Source organism: Mauremys mutica, chromosome 12, assembly GCF_020497125.1.
Source record: "Mauremys mutica isolate MM-2020 ecotype Southern chromosome 12, ASM2049712v1, whole genome shotgun sequence".
Classification (NCBI taxonomy): Eukaryota; Metazoa; Chordata; order Testudines; family Geoemydidae; genus Mauremys; species Mauremys mutica.
Window position 1 is genome coordinate 42,530,675 of NC_059083.1, and position 20,878 is coordinate 42,551,552.

The 20,878-nt window shown below is 50.5% G+C and overlaps 1 protein-coding gene across 1 annotated transcript in view; it reads right to left on the reverse strand.

The window, feature by feature from the left end:
• Nucleotides 1-7,269, reverse strand: part of LOC123346799 (zinc finger protein 420-like) — a 78,873-nt gene extending 71,604 nt beyond the window's left edge. The window contains exon 1 of the mRNA XM_044984257.1: nucleotides 7,149-7,269. The gene's annotated coding sequence lies outside the window, so the exon portion shown is untranslated. The remainder of the gene's footprint in view (nucleotides 1-7,148) is intronic.
• Nucleotides 7,270-20,878: the final 13,609 nt, after the last annotated feature.

A 20,878-nucleotide genomic window follows, 5' to 3' on the forward strand; every position in this document is an offset into this window, starting at 1 on the left:
GAAGTTTCAGAAGGGGCTTTAATCTATTGCACACTCTGATTCCCAATAGGTTCTTTCTCTAAAGACAAGTTCTAGACCGGGGTGGGCAAACTACAGCCCACGGGACCGTTCTGCCTGACCCCTGAGCTCCTGGCCCCTGGAGGCTAGCCCCTGGCCTCTCCCCTGCTGTCCTCCCTCCCCCGCAGCCTCAGCTCGCTCACTCCGCTCCCTACAGAATACTCTGGGCGGTGGGGCTGTGAGCTCCTGGGGCAGCACAGCTGCAGAGCCCAGCCTGACCTGGTGCTCTGTGCCACGTGGTGGCAGTGGCGGCGGCAGCGTGGCCCGGCTCCAGCCGGGCAACATGGCTGTAGCACCGCCAGCCACCAGTGCTCCAGGCAGCACGGTAAGGGGGCAGGAGGGGTGGGATAGAGGGCAGGGGAGTTTGAGGTGGTGGTCAGGAGGCGGGGGTGATGGTTGGGGGAGGGGGACTGGGTTGAATGGGGGCAGGGGTCCCGGGGGGCAGTCAGGAAGGAGGGGGGATTGGATGAGGTGTTAGGGGGCAGGGGTTCCAGGGTCAGTTAGGGGACAGAGAGAAGGGGTGGTTGGATGGGGCAGGGGTCCTGGGGGGGCTGTCAGGAATGAGAGGAGGGGTTGGATGGGGTGGCATGGGTCTGGGGGCAGTCAGGGAACAGGGAGCAGGGGGGTGTGGATGGGGCAGGGGTCCCAGAGGGGCCGTCCAGGAACGGGGAGGCTGGGTGGGGCAGGAGTCCTGGGGGGGGGTCAGACAGGAGGTGGGGGCCAGGCCACGACCCCCTCCCCTAACCAGCCCGCCATACAATTTACGAAACCCGATGTGTCCTTCAGGCCAAAAAGTTTGCCCACCCCTGTTCTAGATTCTGCCAGGCCAAATACTGGAGGCAAGATACTAAAAAAGAGCAACCAAAAGTTAAGCTCTTAAATCCATATTCATTCATCTCAGTAAGTTGCTTGACTTTTAAGACCGTGAGCATGTAACATTGGGGTTTAATTCTGAGTGCCCAGCAATTTTGCAATCAGGTGCCTGAATATAAAAAAACCTTAATTTTAGACTCCTCTATTTAAAGATCTTGGCCTTGGTCTCTTTATTGTGGAATCTCCATCATTGGAGATTTTTTAAGAGCAGGTTAGACAAACACCTGCCTGGGGTGGTCTAGATAATACTTAGTCCTGCCATGCGTGCAGGGGACTGGACTAGATGACCTCTTGAGGTCCCTTCCAGCCCTATGATTCTATTGCAGGGCAGAGCCTGACAGCCCTTCCCAGGAGGATTAAGTCTACTGAGGCCTGGTCTACACTAGGACTTTAATTCGAATTTAGCAGCGTTAATTCGAACTAACCGCTCAACCGTTCACACCAGGAAGCCATTTAATTCGAACTAGAGGGCTCTTTAGTTCGAATTTGGTACTCCACCCCGGCAGGTGGAGTAACGCTAAATTCGACATGGCTAGCTCGAATTAGGCTAGGTGTGGATGCAAATCGAACTTAGTAGCTCCGGGAGCTATCCCACAGTGCACCACTCTGTTGACGCTCTGGACAGCAGTCCGAGCTTGGATTCTCTGACCAGCCACACAGGAAATGACCCGGGAAAATTTGAATTCATTTTCCTGTCTGGGCACTTTGAATCTGACGTCCTGGCTGGACATCGGGGCGAGCTCCGCAGCACCTGCCACGATGCAGAGCTCTCCAGCAGAGGAGTCCGGGCAATCCCAGAATAGAAAGAGGTCCCCAGCATGGACTGACCGGGGAGTCATGGATCTGATCGCTGTGTGGGGCGAGGAGTCTGTGCTCTCGGAGCTGCGCTCCAGCAAGCGGAATGCAAAGACCTTCGAGAAGGTCTCGAAAGCCATGAAAGACAAAGGATACAGCCGGGATGCGATGCAGTGCCGCGTGAAAGTCAAGGACCTAAGACAAGGGTATCAAAAAGTCAGAGCGGCAAACGGACGCTCCGGACCCAAGCCCCAGACATGCCGCTTCTACGAGGCACTGCATGCCATTCTAGGTGGGTCTGCCACCACTGCCCCACCAGTGACGGTGGACTCCGAGGACGGAATAGTGTACCGGGACAGTTCCTCCTCGATGTTCGCCGATGGGGAAGATGAGGAATGGTCTTTGGAGGACGGCGCAGGCGATAGCGAACCCACTCCCGCTTTCCCTGACAGCCAGGATCTCTTCATCACCCTCACAGAGATCCCCTACCAACCCTCCCCTGCCGTTAACCCGGACTCAGAATCAGGGGAAGGATCAGGCGGTAAGTGCTATAGATGTGTAAACATTTATTTTTTATAAAATATGTATATAAAAAATAGAAACACTATATAAAAAATTGTAAATATTAAACTATACGAAAAGTAGGTCCATACAAAGAGGGATTGAAAAAAAATCCTCTAGCGACAATTCAACGAAGGTGTCATACAGTTCCTCGAAAAGCCTCCGCAGGAGGTTTCTTGGGAGAGGTGCCTTGTTGGGCGCTCCGTTGAAGCAAACTCTTCCTTGCCAGGACATCCGGATATACAGAGGGATCATCGCCTCCACGAGCATTGCTGCATATGGTCCTGGTCAGTGCAGCGCTTCCCTTAGCATCCTCTCTTTCTGGGCACGGGTGACCCGCCTCAGGGTGATCTCGTTCTGGAAATACTGCATCTAAGTAGGGCAATTAGTGTATTGTTACTATTGTTAATGGTTTAAAGTTAGGTTGCATAACAATGACCCTCGCCTAACAGCCACGTGCTAGAGGCCACAGAGAACAAGCATACATTGATCTTTCCCGTGCACTGGCGGGAGGGGCTGCAAAAGGCTCATCCTTTCTGCTTTCCACATTGCCTTTAGCAGGAGAGCACAGCTATCCACTACCTGATAAGCATTATCTACTGTAAGGCTTACCAGGACTGTCTGCAAGACGGATTCAACTGTCTCTCCCCGCTTGTCCGCTCTCCTGTGCAATGGCGTCGCCAATGAGAGCGTACTCCGAAATCTCGAACTAGTTCTGAGATCTCGCGAGACTTGGTGCCCTGTATAGTCTTGCTCTCTTAAACTGACTTGACTGTGTTCACTGTCCGCAAACCTGTATTTGGTCAAGGAAATCACTTACTTTTTCGCATCACACAGCTTCGGCTCTTTCCCGGACTGCCCCGGCATCCCCCTCGCAGAGGCTGGCTCAGATTAGACGGCGAAAGAAAAAGACTAGGGACGAGATGTTCCAGGAACTGATGGCCAGCTCCAGAGCAGAGGAGGCAGAGCAGAGACAGTGGAGGGAGACCCTGTGTCAGCAGCATCGCACACACATCGAATGGGAGGATAGGTGGCGGCAGGAAGACCAGCAGGCGACTCAAACGCTGCTTGGTCTAATGAGGGAGCAAACGGACACGCTCCGGCGCCTTGTAGATGTTCTGCAGGACCGCAGGCAGGAGGAGAGAGCCCCCCTGCACTGCATCTGCAACCGCCCTCCAACGCCAAGAAGTCCTGTCCCCCCCCTCACCCAAAGTAACAAGAAGGAGGGGCGGTAGGGGCCGTGAGAACTGTCACTGCACCGCAGCAGAGCGCTAATGTACAAGACACCTCTCGCGCTCTAAATTTGTAGAAGTTCTTCCCTTACAGGATCACCCAGTCCCAAATCCAAGTTTCAACCCCCCACTGTGTATAACATTATTAAAAGCGGTTTGCTGTTACTCACTGTTTCCGTCACGTTTCTCGTGTCAGAAGACTTTGGGGGGGGGGATTTTTAATTGCAGTGCATAGCCCACATTACCAGGGTACAGACTTGGGGGCAGGGTCAACTGCAGGGCACACACAGACTGCAGTCACTAGTCACCAGGGTCAGTCTGTGTGGTGTATGCTGCCCCGGGTGATTCGTTGATGTGTATGCTTGTCCAGGGTCCTGGCGCCTGCCATCCCCGAATGTAAAGGCAGGCTTCCCTTACGATGCACTTTGACCGTAGCCACGAGCCTCTCCGCTGCCCTGAGCCCCAAAAAGAGCCCTCATCCAGGGACAGATACTCACCCTTCCCCCACATCCCTCACCCCTTCCAACGCCCAAACCCACAGCCGTCATGCAAACCCCTATCCAAAGACGGCACCCCTCGCCCCTTCCTGCAAACCCACCCATTCCTGCAAACCCACCCCTACATGCACAACCACTGTAAACCGTCCCCCACCCCACAGACCTATGTAGGAGCAGGAGGCTGTCCGTCCTGTATTGGACAAGCGGTCTGTACATCAGTGCACACCGAACCCAGCACAGTATGCTTCCATGTTTCAACCCAGGAACAGAAATGCAAAGTCAACGAAAGATTTATTATTAATTACTGTTACATTTCATTAGTTTTAAAACGTGCTTTGGAAGTGGGGGAAACTTGGAGAACCGGGTTTGTGAGCTCAGATCTAACTCGACACATACAGACACAGGCCCATGATCAGGCTCTCTTAAAATCAAGTGGACAGTCACAGGTTACCCTGCTCTGCGAGGAAACTAGCTTTCAAAGCCTCCCGGATGCACAGCGCTTCCCGCTGGGATATTCTCTCGGCACGGGTGTCTGGCTGATCGTAAACAGCAGCCAGGCGATTTGCCTCAACCTCCCATCCGGCAAAAAAGGTCTCGCCCTTGCTCTCACAGAGATTGTGGAGCACACAGCAAGCAGCAATAACTATGGGGATATTCCTTTCGCTGATGTCCGAGCGAGTCAGTAAGCTCCGCCATCTCCCCTTGAGACGTCCGAAAGCACACTCCACGACCATTCTGCACTTGCTCAGCCGGTAGTTGAAGAGTTCCTTCTCACTGTCCAAGGCGCCTGTATAGGGCTTCATGAGCCAGGGCATTAGCGGGTAGGCCGGGTCCCCGAGGATCACTGTAGGCATCTGCACATCCCCTACCGTTATTTTGTGGTCCGGGAAGAAAGTACCTGCCTGGAGGCGTTTGAAGAGACCAGAGTTCCTGAACACACGCGCGTCATGAACCTTGCCCGCCCACCCGACGAAGATGTTGGTAAAACGTCCCCTATGGTCCACCAGTGCTTGCAGCACCATTGAAAAGTAGCCCTTTCGGTTAATGTACTCGCTGGCCTGGTGGGCTGGTGCCAGGATAGGGATGTGAGTCCCATCTATAGCCGCACCGCAGTTTGGGAATCCCATCGCGGCGAAGCCATCTATGACGACCTGGACGTTTCCGAGAGTCACTACCTTTGAGAGCAGTTGCTCAACGATTGCGTGGGCTACTTGAATCACAGCAACCCCCACGGTAGATTTGCCCACGCCAAAGTGGTTCGCTACTGACCGGTAGCTGTCTGGCGTTGCAAGTTTCCAGAGGGCTATGGCCACTCGCTTCTGCACACTCAGGGCTGCTCGCATCCGTGTGTCCTGGCGCTTCAGGGCAGGGGACAGCAAGTCACACAGTTCAAGGAAAGTGCCCTTACGCATCCTGAAGTTCCGCAGCCACTGTGATTCATCCCAGACCTGCAGCACTATGCGGTCCCACCAGTCCGTGCTTGTTTCCCGGGCCCAGAATCGCCGTTCCACACCATGAACTTGACCCATTGCCACCATGATCTCCACGGCGCGGCGTACCCTGCTTTGTGAGAGGCCTGCGCCACTCTCCTTCACCGCGCTGCCGGAGCCTCCTCGCCCGATTTCTCAGCAGCTGACTGTGGAAGAGGTGGACGATAAGGTGCGAGGAGTTGACAACGGCCATAAGTGCAGCGATGATCGCAGCGGGCTCCATGCTCGCAGTGCTGTGGTGTCCGCGCTGTAACCGACCAGAGAAGGGCGCGATCAGATTTCCCGCTGGCGCTTTCAGGGAGGGAGGGCGTGATTGACGGTTCAATGATGACAGTATCCCAAAACCGCCCTCGACACATTTTTTCCCCCAGCAGGCATTGCGAGCTCTACCCAGCATTCCAATGGGCAGCGGGGACTGCGGGAACTGTGGGATAGCTTCCCACAGTGCACCGCTTCGAAAGTCGACGCCGGCCCCGTTAATGTGGACTCAGAAGTTCGAATTAGTGTATTTAGTGTGGATACACAAATTCGACTTCATAAGGTCGAATCCACAAATTCGAACTAAGTTGATTCGAAATAGTCTTGTAGTGTAGACAAGGCCTGAGACACTGTTAAATCCTCCCAGTAACAGAAATAAATGAAGTTGGTAATACCACTCACATGTTCAAAGGCAAGCAGGTGTATAAATGCTGGTAGAAGTGGATCCCAAGTAAGTAAAACAAATTGTATTGAATGAAAATGAAATCAGTGAGTATGCACAATGGAGAGTTATTCAACCCTCCTAAAATACCGACGTCATAACAGATTTTTACCAGACTAGAGATGACAGTGTCTGACCTTAGGAATTCTTTCCAACAACTGTAAAATTTCTAGAAAAACTGTTTAAGGTTTTAAAGCTCTTCAAAAAATGATAACGCTTTCAAAAACAAACGTTTTTAATTTCCTCCCACCCCATCCAACAAAAACGGGCTAAGTGGTTCTTCTGAAAGTTCATAAAATAAATTCAGCCCTAAAGATGAAAATAAAAATTTCCAAATGGATCGGACACGAGGTCCATCTAGTAACTTTGAGTATTTTATAAGAAACCGAAAAGGTCCTTTTAGAATGAAATTGTGCAGCCAACACTGTCAGTGTCAGTGTGCTCCAGCTATACCGAAAGAGCAGAACCAAAGGAGCCGCTCTGGGGGATCCCCCTGACACTGTCCCCAGGGCAGCGCATCCCCCCAGCAGCGCGGGCACCAGGCAGAGGCAGGAACTGGCTTTTCCTCTCCCCGCCCCTCCCCTTCTCCCCAGGAAAGTCAATGTGCCCCGGGGTGCTGCAGGGAATGGGGCTGGGCAGGGCTGGGAGCCGGGACCTCCCTCCCCACTGATCGCTCCTGCTGCCCCTGTCTCCCTCCTGCTCCCTCCCCTCGGGCTGGGAGACTCGGTCCCTGGCCCGGCCCGGGGCGTTCGCTCCCCGGGGCTGGCTCGGCTCCTGCAGGCGCTCAGGGGGGCAGAGCCGGGGGGGGGGGTCAGGGAGGGCAGCAGCTCTGGGACTCGCAGACCCCCGCCCCCCGGGAGCAGAGCTGGGGCGAGGAGGAGCCGGTGGTGCAGAGTCACTTTCCTGCCCGGCCCCGGCCCTTCCCCCGGGTCTCGCCCCTCACCTGCAGGCTCCGGCTCAGGGGCTGGTGGCGGCAGAGCCCGGGGCTGGCACAGAGCGGGGCTAGCGCAGGTTTGCCCCCGGTGTAATGTTACAACCCGTCTAAACCCGTTTGATAGTTTGCTCTTTCTGAGCATGCGCATTAAGGGAAGTAGGCATGCTCAGTAACATCTATTTGAAGCCACTGCCCGCCCATCCTTGGAATGGGAATTGTGCTCCCTGTATTTGTGTTCACAGCGGGTTAAAAGTGTGCAGGGCAGGAGGCGGGCGAATAGGAGAAGGTGGACGGAGTCTGTGCAGTGGCTAATCTGACTGCACAGGAGGGTCAAACCGCTGGTGGGGGTGGGGAGGCAAAGAGTAAAATCAGGGACAGGGTGCGGAAGCCAGGGTTGAGAATGGGGTAGAGGCTCTGCCAGACAGTGGGAGAGGGGAAAACCCCATGATTGGAGGGGCAGAGGCAGTAATTGTTACCTCAAATGGGCTGAGCCATCTGCAATGTTTGCAAAAATAACTGAACTGCATTTCTCTTGTAATCCACTGTAACTATAGTTTTGTGGTTTTATATTATTTTGTTAATTTTTTTTATTACTCTTAGCACTTCACCAACATTGTGCAGCTAGTGGCCCCAGTGCCACTGAATATATATTTATAATAGCAAATAATCATTGAAAATATTAATAGTTGCTAGCCGCTTCAGCACTCACCTCTCACAGTGTTCTAGGAGAGCACTTCCTGTTTTGAATGGGATTTTGTAATTCAAAAGGGATGTGCTGGCTGCTGTTTCCCGCAGCCCACATTGGCCTAGAGCGGCAAACCACGGCCGGCGGGAGCCGCGATTGGCGGAACCTGCAGACGCAGCAGGTAAACAAACCGGCCCGGCCCCCTGGTGAGCCGCATGCCAAAGGTTGCCGATCCCTGCTCTAGTGCCCGGGACACCTCCACCCCACCGTGTCTTGTGGTAGCTCACTCCTCTCCCCCGGGCCATACTCACCATGGCTGGGACTGCAACCACGGCCTGTGAATACCTGGCCAAAGTGAAAATGTACTGCTTGAAACTTGAATGGACTAATGGGAGTGATTTCAATATAGCAATTTTTCCATATACCTTGACTATGCACTCACAATAGCACCTCTGTGCATTGTCTTTCGCAGCTGAAAATGTGGTCTTCCCCTCTCCCTCCACACCAGTGGAGAAGCTGGCCCCGATAAGGAGGAGAAGGAAAAGAATGCAGGATGACATGTTTTCAGGGATCATGCAAGCCTCTGGAGCAGTGGACACTGAGTAGAGGGTGTGGAGGATCATGCTCTCACACAAAATGGACAGGGACATTGAGAAAGGAGTTCAAAAGGAGAGTGACGTGCAACAGGAGATGATAGCACTTCTGAAGGAGCAAACAGACATGAGGAGGAGTCTGGTTAATCTTCAGGTACAACACATTTGAGCTCACCTTGCTCTGCAGCCCCTCAACAACTCCATTCCAGAACCCCCCACTCACACATTCCATGTGTCATCAGGGGCCAGTGCCTTATCCCCACCACTCCTCCCCAGGGAAGAGTACAGACCATCACAGCTACACATACACTTACCTTGTCTGTCACAGATCAGTGCATGTGTTTTTCAAAGGCAAATGCCTGTGGTTTCCCTTTCCCAAATTCAGTCCCCTGTATTTGCAAAGTTCATGTCAGTTGTAAATATAGCATGTGTTTTCAATAACAGTCTATTTATGGAAACTAGGGCTCCTGCTTAAGCGTAGTTAACTCATGCGATTAACTAAAAAAATTAATCGTGATAAAAAAGTGCAGTTAATTGCAGTTTTAATGCACGGTTAAACAGTACAATACTAATTGAAATTTATTAAATATTTTGAATGTTTTTATACATTTTCAAATATATTTATTTCAATTACAACACAATACAAAGTGAACAAGGCTCACTTTATATTATTTTTTATTACAAATACTTGCCCTGGAAAAAATGATAAATAGTATTTTTCAATTCACCTCATACAACTACTGTAGTGCAATTTCTATCGAGAAAGTGCAACTTACAAATGTAGATTTTTTTTAAATAACTGCACTCAAACAAAACAATGTAAAACTTTAGAGCCTACAAGTCCACTCAGTCCTACTTCTTGTTCAGCCAATCTCTAAGAGAAGCAAGTTTGTTTACATTTGAAGGAGATAATGCTGGCTGCTTCTTATTTAAAATGTCCCCTGAAAGTGAGAACAGGCTTTCACACGGTGCTGTTGTAGCTGGCGTTGCAAGATATTTACATGCCAGATGCGCTAAATATTCATATGTCCATTCATTCTTCAGCCACTATTCCAGAGGGCATGCTGATGGATGCTTATTAAAAAATACACATTAATTAAATTTGTGACTGAACTTCTTGGGGGAGAATTGTATGTTTCCCTTTCTGTTTTACCCTCATTCTGCCATATATTTCATGGTATAGCAGTCTTGGATGATGACCCCAGTGCATGTTGTTTGTTTTAAGAACAATTTCACTGCATATTTGACAAAATGCAAAGAAGGTACCAATGTGAGATTTCTAAGGATAGTGTGGCAAAGTTCCTCCTCTCCCCTAGTAGGTCCTGCGCTTATTGGCGGATTTTCCTCCCCTCAGTGGTCTTCCCCTTGGATGAAACCCACAGTCTGGATCAACTCCTCCTATGTCTGTTTAGGAGTAGCGAGACTTGGGGGGAACCCGGTCCCTCCCTCTACTCCAGGTTCCAGCCCAGGGCCCTGTGAATTGCAGCAGTCTCTATAGTGCTACTTGTAACCGCTGCTTGACTGCTACAGCTCCCTGGGCTACTTCCCCATAGCCTCCTTCAAACACCTTCTTTATCCTCACCATAGGATCCTCCTGGTGTCTGATGCTGCTTGATTGTATGGTGTTTCCTCAATCCTCCAGTAGTACACTCTCTCAGTTCTTAGTTCCTTGTGTCTCTGACTCCCAGCTCCTCATACGCACTTCCTTCCTCTGGCTCCTCCACCCCTGACTGGAGTGAGCTCCCCCTTTTTATATCAGGTGCCCTGATTAGCCTGTCCTGATTGGCTGCAGGTGCTCCAATCAATGTAGCTCTCTCTGGTGCCTTCTAGAAAGTTCTTAATTGGCCCCAGGTGCCCTGATTAGCCTGTCCTGATTGGCTGCAGGTGCACCAATCAATGTAGCTCTCTCTGGTGCCTTCTAGAAAGTTCTTAATTGGCCCCAGGTGCCTTAATTATCCTGGAGCAACTGCCATTTTGGTTCCCAAGGTACTAGGGATTTGCTTAGCCTGGGGCTAACATACCTGTTCCTGAGTACTTTCCTGTAGCCATCCGGCCTTGCTCCATCACAATAGATACAGCCCTCGACCCAAGGTTTAACAATCTGAAGTGCTTTCCAAAAATCTGAGCTGGAGGTGGTGAGGAGCACACTTTCAGAAGTCATAAAGAGCAACACCCCCATGTGGAAACTACAGAACCTGAACCATCAAAAAAGAAAATCCACCTTCTGCTGGTGGCATCTGAAAATGCACATGCATTGGTCCACACTGCTTTGAATTGTTACTATTGAACAGAACCCGTCATCAGCACGGACGTATGTCCTCTGGCATGGTGGTTAAGCATGAAGGGACATATGAATCTTTAGCGCATCTGGCACGTAAATATCTTGCAATGCCAGCTACAATAGCACCGTGCGAAAGCCCATTCTGACTTTTAGGTGACATTGTAAATAAGAAGCGGGCAGCATTATCTCCTGCAAATGTAAACAAACTTGTTTCTCTTAGTGAGTGGCTGAGCAAGAAGTAGAACTGAGTGGACTTGTAGGCTCTGAAGTTTTATATTGTTTTGTTTGAGTGCAGTTATGTAGCAAAAAAACCAAACAAACTATATTTGTAAGTTGCACTTTCACGATAGAGATTGCACTACAATAGTTGTATGAGGTTAATTGAAAAATAAAATCATTTTTCCAGTACAAGTATTTGTAATAAAAATATAAAATGTGAGCACTGTGCACTTTGTATTCTGTGTTGTAATTGAAATCAATATATTTGAAAATGTAGAAAACATCCAAAATATTTAAATAAATGGTGTTCATTTATTGTTTAAAAAAATTAATGGTGATTAATCCTCTGTTAATGGCTTGACAACCCAATGGAAATGCAATTCATCTTTATTAGATCAAAACATCTGGGTAATGGCAGTGATATTATCCTGAGAGAATAGCAATAGGTGCATTTGCAAGGTTACATTATTAAACACACACAGCACTTGCAGCAAGGTTCAGACCAGGGTGCTAAAAAACACACTGGCGGACACACCACAGAAAAGCAACACACATTACTATGGCTCATTATTAAAGTAGTCTTTAAAAGCCTCCCTGAGCCACATGGTTCCCCATTGAGCTATAACCCAGCCAGCCGATCCACCTTCACCCTCCATGCCAGGGGAAATTTCTCCCGCTTTGCTTCACAGAGATTATGAAGCACACATCAAACAGCAATAACCAGGGATATTATGTTTTCTATTGAGGGCTAACCTGCTGAGTAGACAGCACCAACAGCCTTTCAAATGGCAAAAGGCACATTCAGCACCTGCTGAGCCTGTTGTTGAAGCACTCCTTGCTGCTGCCCAGGTGGACAGTGTATGGCTTCATGAGCCCTGGGGGCAAAAGGGGTAGGATGGGTCTTCTAGGATCATGACTGGCATTTCAACATTTCCAACTGTGATATGGTCTGGAAGGAAAGTCCCTGTTTGCAGCTGTCTGGACAGACCTGTGTTCTTAAAGATGTATGCATCATGCACCTTCCCAGACCATCCTGTGTAGATGTTGGTAAAATGGCCCTGGTGATGCACTAGTGCATGCAACACCACAGAAAAGTAGCCCTTTCCATTGATGTACTCTGTGGCAAGGTAGTCTGGTGCCAAGATAAGGCTATGCGTATCATTTATCACCCCACTACAGCTCAGGAAGCCCATTGCGGCAAAACCATCCACTATATCCTGCACATTGCCCAGAGTCACAGTCCTTCTTAGCAGATGGTGATTAATGGCATGGACAGCACGTATTGTAGGCCAGGGGAGGCTAAGCCTCCCCAGACAGCCCCGCGTGGCCCTTCCCATGCTCCATCCTGAGGGCCCCTCCTGCTTGCCGCTTCCCCCTTGACCCGAGCCCAGGAAGGCTGCTCCTCTTCCAGGAAGCATGCTGGAGCTGGGGCAGCTGTCCTGTAGCCTGGACTTGGGGTGGCTGGGGCTTTCCAGCACTTGGGGACAGGAAGGCTGGAGGCCTGAAGGCTGAAGGCTGGAAGGCTGCCCGCCCTGTGCTGGGGGAGAAACGGGGAGATGGGGCTGCTGCCCTGTGCTCAGGGGGCTGGGGCTTTTGGGGCTGTGGTGCCCTGTGCTTGGGGAAGGGCTGCGGGCGCTCAGATGGGGTGGCCTGGGGCATCCCAGGGCTGGGGTGGCAGGACTGGTGGCCTCCCTGCTGGGGGAAGGGAGGAGCAGCAGAAGAGGCAGAGGGGCCTCTGGCAGAAGGGGCAGGGTCAGAGGCTAGCCTCACCCAATGGGCAGCTCATGTGACACCCATGATTAATGGCCCTGCGTACTTGGATCACAGCAATGCCTACAGTCTAGCATGACAAACTTCCACTCAGTGATTGCCACTCACTTCTCCATCATCAGGGCACCTGCCATTTTGGTGTTGCTGCACTGGAGGGCTGGGGCGAGCTCCGCACATAGTTCCAGGAAAGTGGCCTTATGCATCTGAAAGTTCTGCAGCCACTGGTGGTCATCCCATACCTGCATGACGATGCAATCCCACCACTCAGTGCTTGTTTCTTGGGCCCAGAACTGGCGCTCCACTGTGTTCAGCTGCTCCAAGACTGCCAAAAGCAACTGGGAATTGTTTCGTTCCATGCCTTCCAGAAAGGCTAGTGCAAAAGGAATTGTCACATTCCACAGGGCGGCTCCTCTGGCAGCTCTGAAAATAGTGCAGGATCAGGCACAAGAGTGCAGAGCTACATGAGATCCATGCATCTCACAGAGATGGGAGGTATGCCATGTTCCCAGTCACCCCTGCACAAATGTTTTGCCCCCATGTGGCATTGTGAACCCTTCCCAAAACACCCTGCACCACTGAGTTACACAATAGAATGGCTATCCACAGTGCATTGCTCTCTGCATTGATGCAAGCACTGCTAGTGAGGCTGTGCACTGCTGACAGAAGGCGCGTACTGTGGCGATGCACAATGTAACAGAGAGAAGACTCACTGTTGCAGCTCCTCCTGCTGGTCATCTGGGAATTTGCTCTTTTCCAGCCTCAGAGTGCCCTCTTCTGGCCAGTGGCTTGCCTGCCTCAGGCCCCCTATGTCCCTCCCAGACCCCAGTGCCCTTTACCTCAGGGTTCTGCCCCAGCAGTACCCCCACACTCAGAGTGTCCCTTCCCAGGGGAACTCCTTCCCCCATGCCCACCTTGCCTCTGTGGTTACTGCCAGTCATCATTAGCCCCCTTTCTCTGGGGCAAACTGCAGTCTGTAATGGCCACTCATCATTGGCAAGGGGGTTGGACCAGCTGCTTCTGCCTATTCGCAGGCTGCATCTCCCAGCTACAGTACCTGCTTAGGCCTTTACCAAGGCCTCTGCTTGGGAGTTAGAATCATAGAATCATAGAATCATAGAATCTCAGGGTTGGAAGGGACCTTAGGAGGTCATCTAGTCCAACCCCCTGCTCAAAGCAGGACCAAACCCAACTAAATCATCCCAGCCAGGGCTTTGTCAAGCCTGACCTTAAAAACCTCTAAGGAAGGAGATTCCACTACCTCCCTAGGTAACCCATTCCAGTGCTTCACCACCCTACTAGTGAAAAAGTTTTTCCTAATATCCAACCTAAACCTCCCCCTCTGCAGCTTGAGACCATTACTCCTTGTTCTGTCATCTTCTACCACTGAGAACAGTCTAGATCCATCCTCTTTGGAACCCCCTTTCAGGTAGTTGAAAGCAGCTATCAAATCCCCCCTCATTCTTCTCTTCTGCAGACTAAACAATCCCAGTTCCCAGTTGCCAGGCTGGAGCTCCCCAGCTCTTTTTACCCTTCCCTAGCAGGACTGGCTCTAACTTTTTTGCTGCCCCAAGCAAAAAAGAAGAGCGTCACCCCGCCGCACACACACCCCCTGCGAGAGCCGTGCCGCTGAAACCCCGCTCCCGAGCGCCACCCTGCCCGAAACCCCGCCCCCCTCAGAGCTCCGCGCCAAGACCCCACCCCCCCGAGAGCCATGCTACGCCCCCACCCCCCTCCGAGCACCGCACTGCCCCAAGCCCCCGCCCCCGCTCCGAGCGCTGTGCCAGCCCCTGCCCCCCGAGTGCCACGCTGCCTGAAACCCCGCCCCCCTCAGAGCGCCATGCTGCGCCAAGGCGCCGCGCCCCTGAGCACTGCACTGCCCCAAGCCCCCGCTCCCCCGAGCACCAGGCCACCCGAAGCCCTGCCCCCGAGCACCATGCTGCCCAAAGCCCCGCCCCTGAGCGCCACGCCACCTGAAGCCCCACCCCTCTCAGAGCGCCATGCCAAGGCCCCGCCCCCCCATGTGCTGCACCGCACCCTCACCTCCCTCCGAGCGCCATTCTGCCCCAAGCCCCCACTCTCCCCTCCAGCACCGTGCCATGCCCCAGCCCCCCCCGAGTGCCGTGCTGCCTAAAGCCTTGCCCCCCCCCGAGCGCCACGCCGCCAAAACAAAGAAAAACCCCTCCAGCGCTGCCCCGATGAACCAAAAAAAAAACCCGAGCGCCGTCCTGCCCCAAGGTGCTGCTCCAAGCACGTGCTTGGTCGGCTGGTGCCTGGAGCCAGCCCTGGGCAGTTGGTGGTTCCTGAGAGGTACCGCCGCAAACTGTTATACTTGGCCCACGATATCCCCCTTTCAGGGCATCAGGGCATCCGGCATACCAGGCAAAGGCTGCTGCAGAACTTTTACTGGCCTGGGGTCTTTGATGCTGTCCGACAGTATTGCAGGTCCTGTGACCCCTGCCAGAGGGTGGGGAAGGCCCAGGTCAAGGGTAAAGCACTGCTGAGACCTTTGCGCATCATAAAGGAGCCTTTCCAGAAGGTGGCCGTGGATATAGTGGGGTCCCTCAACAGGGTGACCCGGGCAGGGAAGAAATACATTCTCGTGGTTGTAGATTTCGCTATGCGCTACTCCGAGGTGGTGGCCTTGTCCTCTATCGAGGCAGACACCGTGGCAGGTGCACTGCTGACCATCTTCAGCAGAGTGGGGTTCCCCAAGGAGGTCCTTACAGACCAAGGGTCTAACTTCATGTCAACCCTTCTCCAATGCTTGTGGGAGAAGTGTGGGGTCCGACACACCTGGGTCTCAGCCTAACACTCTCAGTCCAATGGGCTGGTGGAGAGGTTCAATGGGCCCCTAAAGAGGATGCTGAAAACCTTTATGGACCAGCATCTGCAGGACTGGGACAAGTATTTACCCCACCTGCTGTTCACATATAGGGAAGTACCCCAGGAATCCACAGGGTACTCCCCTTTCGAGTTGCTGTATGGGAGGAGGTGAGGGGACCCCTGGACTTGATGAGGGCCGAGTGGGAGGGAAAGGCCTCTCCCAATGGGGAATCAGTGGTGGAGTATGTACTGACTTTCCAGAAAAAGCTTGTGGAGATCATGGGCTTGGCTAGGGGAAACCTAGCAAGGGCCCAGAGGAAGCAAAGGTCTGCTCCTATGCTACCAGGGACCAGGTGATGCTCCTCATCCCTGTGAGGAAGAACAAGCTGCAAGCTGCCTGGGATGGCCCCTTCAAAGACCTCAGACAGGTAAACGAGGTGAACTATGTAGTGAAACTGTCCAACCGGGTACACAGCCACCAGGTGTATCATGTCCACATGATGAAACCATACTGGGACAGGAAGGAGTTGGTGCTGGCTGTGTAGGCAGTGAGAGGAGAACAGAGAGGATCCCCTGGTGGGACTCCTCCCCTCGCTGGAATCAATTCCCCGCTCAGACCAGCTAACCCCTGCCCAGCAGGCAGAGATCAGAGAAGTGCTGCATTCATACTGGCAGCTGTTTTCCAACAGCCCTGGGCTCACTAACCTGGCTGTCCACCAGGTGGAGACGGGAACCAACCCTCCCATCAGGTGTTCCCCATTCAGGGTCATTGGGAAAACAGCCCAGGACCTGGAGAGAGAGGTTGGGGATATGCTGGCTTTAGGGGTGATCCAGCCATCCGCCAGCCCCTGGGCCTCGCCTGTGGTGCTGGTCCCCAAGAAGGACAGGTCGATCCAGTTCTGTGTGGACTATCGGAAGCTCAGTGCTATCACTGTGTCCAATGCCTACCCCATGCCTAGGACCGATGAGATCCTAGACTAGTTGGGGGGGGCCCAGTACCTCACTATCATGGATCTAACCAAAGGCTCCTGGCAGGTGCCTTTGGACCTGGAGGCCAGGGTGGAGTCTGCCTTCACCACACCAATAAGGCTCTTCGAGTTCCTGGTCCTGCCTTTCGGTCTCAAGGGGGCACCTGCCACCTTCCAGCACCTGGTGGATCAGTTGCTAAGGGGGATGGAGGACTTTGCTCTGGCGTATATTGACGATATCTGTGTCTTTACCCAGACCTGGGAGGAACATGTGTCCCAGGTGAAGAGGGTGCTGGGTCGCCACTAGGATGCATGACTGACCATAAAAGTTGAAAAGTGCAAGGTGAGGATGGCGGAGATTTCATACCTGGGCCACAAGGTGGGGGCAGCCACCTGAAGCCGGAGCCACTCTTGCACCTGAAGCCGGAGCCACTCTTGTTGGGGGTGAGGGTGATGGTACCATCTTGGTGAAGAGCAGTGCTGTGTATCCTCCTGGTTTACCCTGGTTTGAATAAGACTGTACTCTGTCTCTTGGGGCCTCATTTGAGGGAAAAACTTTTTCACTAGGACAGTGGTGAAGCACTGGAATGGCTTACCTAGGGCGGTGGTGGAGGTTTTTAAGGTCAGGCTTGACAAAGCCCTGGCTGGGATGATTTAGTTGGAGGTTGGTCCTGCTATGACCTCCTGAGGTCCCTTCCAACCCTGATAGTCTATGATTCTATTACTTCAGGGTAACATGCTCCAATGCAAGGTCAGCCTGTAGAGGAGCAAATGCAGTTACTTTCCTGTGTTTCCTGATCCATAGATTGTGTATTAATTATACTGATTGCTTAAGAATTCCTGACTAACACTTGGAGGTTTGGTAGGGTCTAGTCCTGAGATCAGGCACAGTATTATTAGAATTACTGTTTAGTTGTAACACTCACACTCAGGAAAAGCCTTTGGAATTTACAAAAGTTTTAATAATACAGTTATCAAAGTTACAAACACTCCAACCCAGCAAGGCAGACAGGGATAATACAGAATGTACATCTGAGCATCCATATATCCAGACCATTCCTTTCAGAAAAACCCCAAGGATTAGTCATTTTTCTTATCATCTTCTTCCTTTTCACCATCCTCAGTAGTTGTCATACTGGCATCTCCCAAGAGCTAGATCTCTCAAAGCACACAGTCCAGGATACAACCTTTATAATGTGTTATGCTGATGCTACTATACCTAATGCATATCTAGTAGGGGTTTTATCCCCTTTTCCTGATCTGTATTTCCTCATTCCACTAATGTAGGGGTGCCCTTCTCTCATAGGTCACTAATCCGGTTACCTCCAGTTCATTAGCATATTCATCCATTAGTTACCATGGCAGTCTTGTGGTTGGACATTGGTTTATGTTCCTAACTTAAAATATCCCAGATATGTATAAACCGTAGCATAGCTAGGGGGGGAGTAGGGCAGCGGCCACTCCCCCACTGAGCACAAGTGGCACCTTGTCAATTTCTTGGCGCCTCTTTACTCGCCAAGGGGAGCGATCAATAAAAAGGTGCCACTCGCTGTGGTGCTTTTATTTTATTCACCTGGTGGCGCTCTGGGTCTTCAGCGGCACTTCGGCAGCGGGACCTTCACTCGCTCCGCAGGTCTTCGGCAGAATTTTGGCAGTGGGTCCTTCAGTGCCGCCGAAGACAGCCGGAGCGAGTGAAGGGCCTGCCGCAGAAGACCCGGAGTGCCGCCAGGTGAGTAAAAGCGCCACAGAGGGTGGCGCCTTTTTTTTTATTGCTCTCCCTGTTCCCGCCACCTGGCTACGCCACTGGTATAAACTAGCATCTTGTGTCACCTCTCAGGAGTTTGGGCATCACAGCAGTCTATCTTGTGCTATCTTATGATCTAGGGTTACTCCTGGTTAACTACTTATGCTCAGGCTTTTGGGGCTAATACCTCAATTAGTTTTCTATGCTACTGTTTTACAAGCTTTGCAGCTTTTTAGGCTCCATGCCTTACTGCCTTAACTTATATCTATTCCTGACCTATAGACTACACCTACCCCCCTACTCTCAAAGGAGCTCATGGACAAAAGGACAGAAGGAAAGGATTCTGGACGTCATGCAGAAGCAAACAGCTCTGCTGGAGAACACTCTGGAGATAAGTTCACAGCCAGCACCTCAACCCAGTCGTCTTCTGCAGCCTGTAGAGAACACAGGGTACAGGGAGTCCCCTTTTGCTCCCCCAAAGGCAGGCCCTGCCTGCACCATTCCACCCACCAAGACAAAGAGAACAATTTCCAACTACACATTTTTGTGAGCCCATAAGCACAGTCATGTGGACACTCAGCACTTTGGGCACGTTTCTCCATAGGTCCATGGGTCTGAAGTTTCATCATGTACAATACAGCTTAAAAAAATAGCTGAGGTACAACTCCACCACAAAACAGTAATTATTAACTAAATCTTTACCCAAACGCACTGCATCCATTTCATTTGTTACAGGGCATTCATTTTCTACCACTATACTCTGACATCAGTTTAGAAGCACATCACATTCCCCTTCACATGCCCTCTCTATGGCTTTTCATAACATGGAAATTCTCTCCCGCTCTCCCTGCCAGGCATCGGTGAGGCTCTCCCCTTGGCTTTCACAGATGTTCAAGTGCAAAGCCCCAAGACAAAGATTCCTAAAGCAAGGATGCAGATGGTTTCCCAGAATGACACGAGTGTGGAATAAAAAAGGGTTGAACACCAGATAATACTCCAAGTAAAATTATCAACAGACTGAAACAATTATCGAAACTGATAACTAGGAGAAACAATAATTAGATGCAATTAAGTAATTACTTCTCATCTGAGTGGTTCAGGCAAAGGAAATGAAAACATGGAATTACTGATTATGGTTATTAATGCATTCAGGAAGTAACCACATAAAAATTTACCAAGGATTCTTTTTCTTGTACACTAAGGGATGTTCCAAAATAAACAGTTGAACTTGGATTTGAAATTGAGAAAGGGTTACTTAAGTAATCAGTTGCTTAACCAATGAGGAAAAAACCAGTAAACCATTAAATCAACAAAGCTTATGCAAATGAGATACACCTGATAAAAAAGGTAACTAAAAAAAATACAAAGTAGCAACGCTTAAAACAACCTCTTAACTAAACATGATGTTCTAAAATATAAAGTAAATTAAAACAAAGTAGGTTAACTATATTGAATGGACTAATGGTATAAAACTGGGTACAACATTTTAAAACGTGTGAGCATTCTTCACAATTATATTCACTTAAGTATTCACTAGTAGAATCAACAGGTTGTTTGTGCTAAGTAAGATGAACTAGTAGCTAAGTATTATTAAAATAGTTAAACAAATGAACTTATAAAGAAATAGTATTAGGTAACCAAGAATAAACTCAGTGAAGTAACTAGATTAGAAGAACTTGATATTAAAACTTTGAAACTAAAAATGAATTTGGATGAAACTAGGTAGGTTGGCTAAGGCAATAGAACTGAAAGGATGTCAACTACAGAACAGCTAGCAAAGCCATTATTACATCTTTTTTAAAAAAAATTAAAGCTAATACCCTACATCTATGGGTAAATACTGTAATGTTCAAATATAGAAAGAGAACTACCATAAAGTACAGTACCCTGCTTTTGTTATTTAAAATAGGCAAAGGTAAAATAGGAACTAATGAAGTTCCCACCACAAGACTGGAAAGAGGCTAGTCTGGAGTGTAAAGTAGGAACACATTAGCCAACTCTGTAGTTAGACACACACAACATAATTAACATTAATGTAAAAGTATTCTAAAGTTTGCAGCCCACACAAATAACAGTTGAAGTGAGAATCTGAAGTTAGAAGATGGCTTTTCTTACTCACACACAGAGTGTAATATCCCAAGGGAGAGAGATCTAAGAATGTTTCTCTCCTTGGCAGGTAATTCTCACTCACACATGCAAAGGCAGCAAAGCTGGGGGGTTGAGTGTAAGATATCTGCTGGGAGAGCAATACAGCGGCGCACAGACAATCCCGGAAGTTTTTGGAAAGTGTAGGGGACAACTTCCTGGTGCAAGTGCTAGGGGCAGAGCTCTTCTTGACCTGCTGCTCACAAACCGGGAAGAATTAGTAGGGGAAGCAAAAGTGGATGGGAACCTGGGAGGCAGTGACCATGAGATGGTCGAGTTCAGGATCCTGACACAAAGAAGAAAGAAGAGCAGCAGAATACAGACCCTGGACTTCAGAAAAGCAGACTTTGATTCCCTCAGAGAACTAATGGGCAGGATCCCCTGGGAGAATAACATGAGGTGAAAGGAGTCCAGGAGAGCTGGCTGTATTTTAAAGAATCCTTATTGAGGTTGCAGGAACAAACCATACTGATGTGTAGAAAGAATAGTAAATATGGCAGGTGACCAGCTT